This window comes from Rhagoletis pomonella, unplaced genomic scaffold (assembly GCF_013731165.1).
Source record: "Rhagoletis pomonella isolate Grant_MI unplaced genomic scaffold, Rhpom_1.0 Rhpom_scaffold_00007, whole genome shotgun sequence".
NCBI classification, from domain to species: Eukaryota; Metazoa; Arthropoda; class Insecta; order Diptera; family Tephritidae; genus Rhagoletis; species Rhagoletis pomonella.
Genome location: NW_023458561.1, coordinates 6,785,164 through 6,789,189, shown reverse-complemented (window position 1 = coordinate 6,789,189; position 4,026 = coordinate 6,785,164). Strand labels below are relative to the sequence as shown.

At 40.9% G+C, this 4,026-nt stretch overlaps 1 protein-coding gene across 3 annotated transcripts in view; it reads left to right on the top strand.

Annotated features, from left to right (window-relative positions):
• The window catches only part of LOC118742280 (adapter molecule Crk), a 128,231-nt gene that overhangs the window by 21,716 nt on the left and 102,489 nt on the right, over positions 1 to 4,026 (top strand). The gene's annotated exons all lie outside the window — the stretch shown is intronic.

The following is a 4,026-nucleotide window of genomic DNA, read 5'->3' as shown; positions in this document are numbered from 1 at the left end:
GGAGCGTTATTCCTGACAAAATCCAGAGAAAAAATGTCATGATTCCTAAGGCTTCTTGGTGGGATATTAAATGTAATCCGTTCGAGTAAGAACGGCGAGTCAATCGCACCCCGTACAATTTCAAAAACGAAAGTAAGAGAAAGATTGTGCATGTGTATTGTGCAGTGATTTAAGGTTTATAAGCATGCATTTAGCAGTGAAAGATGGGAAAGGGTCAACGAAATGTAGACAGCGTAGAGCATAACGAATAAAAGATTTTTGGATACGTTCAATTCTGTTGATATGACATTCATAATATGGTCGCCAGATGAAGACAGCGTACTCGAGCTTAGAACGAACAAGGGTAGTGTATAGTAATTTTATGGTATATGGATCAGTGAAGTCCGAGCTAAATCGACGGATAAATGCAAGCATTGAATATGACTTTGCAATGGTATAATTTAAGTGGCTGTGAAAAGTAAATCTAGCATCAAAAATTACTCCTAAGTCAGAAACTTCACCAATGGTGGCAAGCTGCGAGTCACCAATGAGATAAGAAGTCTGGGTAATGGAACGTGATTTGGAGTAGGAGACATGGTAACACTTTTTTATATTTAAATTTAATCTATTTTTGGAGCACCAAGCAACCACGTTATTGAGATCAGCCTGTAGATTAAATGAGTCTGAAGCATTAGAAATTGTAGAATAGATTTTCCAGTCATCCGCATACAATAGAAATCTTGAAAAGTTGAAGCAACTAGAAATATCATTAATGAAAATCACGAAAAGTAGGGGACCCAAGATGCTCCCCTGAGGAACTCCAGAGGAGGCGACGAAGGGATAGGAGAACACATTGTCAACTACAACAATACAATTCCGCGAAGAAAGATATGATTTTATCCAAGATAAAAAAGCTGAAGGAAAGCCTATGCTAGCCAATTTTGAAATTAATATTGACTGACAGATTTTGTCAAACGCCTTAGAAAAGTCCGTATACACGGTATCGACTTGCAGACGGTTATTAAAGGCAGTTAAACAGGATTCGGTAAAAACAGCTAGGTTAGTTACAGTGGACCTTCCAGGCATAAAACCATGCTGATTAACAGGTATTAAGGGACTAACTGCAAAAAATACTTTTTGTTTGACAATAAACTCAAATAATTTGGATATCGTTGATAATTTAGCTATTGGCCGATAGTTGCTTATATCGTTTTTATTGCCAGATTTGAATACCGGGGTGATAAGAGTGATCTTCCAAGCATCTATAAACTCCCCCTGTTCAAGCGATTTATGGAAGATCAAAAAAAGTGGATAGGCAAAGGCAGGACAATTCTTCAACAGGAATGACGATATTCCATCGACATCGGATTGAGTTGAAGATTTGATATGCCGGATGCCATCCTCAACATCATCAATTGAAATATCAAGCGAACCAAAATCCGAATCTTTCACAAAGCTAGAGCGAAAGAAATCCGCGAAAAGATTGGCAGCTTCAGAGGGAGTAGAGGCTTGCATTTCATGATAAAACACATCACTGGGAATACTGGAACACGATTTCTTGGACTGGACATACCTCCAAAAAGCCTTCGGATTCAATTTTATTTCCGACTCAAATTCAAGAACATAATTCCGCTTAAGAACCTTACTCATCGACTTAAACTCTCTGGAGTATCGCAAGTATTTATCCTTGTGAGATAGGGCATTTGAAAGTTTAAATTTCTTAAAAAACTTGTTTTTCAAATTCTTCAATTTTTTAAGATCTTTGGTATACCAGGGAACCTTATAGCTTTTTTTTATGCACTATTGGTATATTATCCGCACAGATTACATTAATTTATTGCTCAAAAGTATCGAAACAATGCAAAACACCAACCCCCGCAAATAACGAAACCCAGGCTACAGATGAAGCCACATCATTTACAACATCAAAGTTGCATTTTCTATAGCAGAAGCTAGTAGGATTACTATACGATAAAACAGTTCTAAACTCATAAAACTCTAAATGAAGAATAAGCGGAACATGATGCAGGCCGGGAGTCGATAATGGGTCAAGGCACTCATTAAGTGTGAAATTTAAATCATTACTAATAAAGATAAGGTCTAGGATTCTAGATAGCTTATTAGAAAAACGATTAATTTGTGATAGGTTAATACTTAAAAAATTATCAATGACATAACATTCACAGCCACTGTTAACATTCGTAGGATATAAGGCTAGGCCATTATCCAAACTAGACCAGTTAATGTCACACAGGTTAAAATCCCCAACAATACAAACATTTTCATTATTAGAAGCAAGGCAAGAATATTATCTACATGCGCTTTATATAAAGACTCAGCACTAGACGGCGGAAGCACATATAAAAAGCTTAGACAAGCCATTGACCGAAACGCAGAGCTGATCCAGCAGGGTATCCGCATTCGCCAAAGGGACAAGCGACGATCGATAGTTTCGCCAAACTGCAATGAGTACTCCACCACCTCTAGAGAGCCCCGTTTTAATATAGTCACGGTCTTTGCGAAAAACGTTGTAGATAGATAGATAATTAATAGAGGCATGCACTGCGACCAGCAGGTCTATTGTGCCCTCAACCATTTACAGTACCCCATCTAATCCTAGAGAGCCCAAAAATTTGAGGAGATCCCCAGGGATTAGCGATTGTATTGCTTCGTTACTTGGCCAGTAGTGGCCCAGGTGCCTCTCCCTTCTTCTCGCGACCGCCACGCATTCGCTAAGCAGGTGCACGGGAGTCTCCTCGGTCACGTCGCAGAAACGACATAGGTCGTTGGACCAAATCCCTAGCTTGTGTAGGTGGCCTCTCAGTCTGCAGTGACCCGTCAGAAAACCTGTTATAATCCTTAGTTTTCCTTTGGATAGATTGATAACTGCCCTGTACTTCGTGAGGTTGTAGCCTCCCAGTAGTTGTTTTGCTTGACGTAAACCTGTAGTGTTACGCCAGTGTTGATTCCTTTGTATGTTCCTTTCCTTTCTGAGCTCCTCCTTGAATGTACTAGGTCCAATCGCTAGGAAGGGCTCAGGCCCTATAGGCGCCGAGGCGGCCGCCAATCTAGCTAGTCGGTCCGCTTCTTCGTTGCCCGCAACTCCTATGTGTCCTGGTACCCAAGTTAATCGGATTAACGTTGTACAGATTGGCGTCAAAAAACTCAGAATCGAAAAAATTTGTATTAAGCCAGGTCTCAATCAGTATGTAAATATCATAATCTGAGTGAGAACTCATTTCAAAAAGTGCCTTGGACTTTGTTCGGAGGCCGGAAACATTTTGATAATATATTTTTAATTGCTTGGAAGGAACTTTTCTTGACACAGGGTTAGTTATGCCTCTTTCTGAGGAGCACCGTCTCGTTGAAAAAAACGAAACGGACGAATCAACACACTCTCTGAGTGTCCGCCTTAAGCAGCTTCTCGTTACTAAGATCCGAATCTTTCTTTATTAGCGGGTAGAAAACCATCCACTTTACATCGATTTTAGCTGTCTTAGAAGCATACGATAAAAGATCAGCAGCGGTTACACTAGGCGAGAATGAAGATATATGCAGCCATTTCAAGTCTTAGCTCATTGGTGCTGCATGAGCCAATAACCAAAGGTTTTACAGTATTGCGTTTACGTTTTGGTACAGTTTTCCAGCCGGGTGTTTGCAATGTATTAGTAGCAGTCACAACAGCACTCGCAGTAGGCGTCGTAGCTTGCATTACCACTGGGACAGGCGAAGAAGTAGGAACAGGAGAAGAAGAAAAATCGCCATCACAAGCAGCATTGCAGAGACCAGATGGTGTAGCGGAAACGGGATCGCGAGAGCCCGACGCAGCAGGCGCGCGGTTGTTTACATGCTGTAGAGCGCGAACATTTGAAGAAGATAACGAAATAAGTAAATGAGACGAGGCAACAGAAACCGTCGTGTCACTGTTGTTGCCAAATTTATCATCACAAGCAGAGGCAGCATCAGGAGAGCCCGACGCAGCAGGCTCGCTTTTGTTTACAATCAAATGCACTTGTGACGAATTTGGAAGCGGCGAGAAAGTGAGCA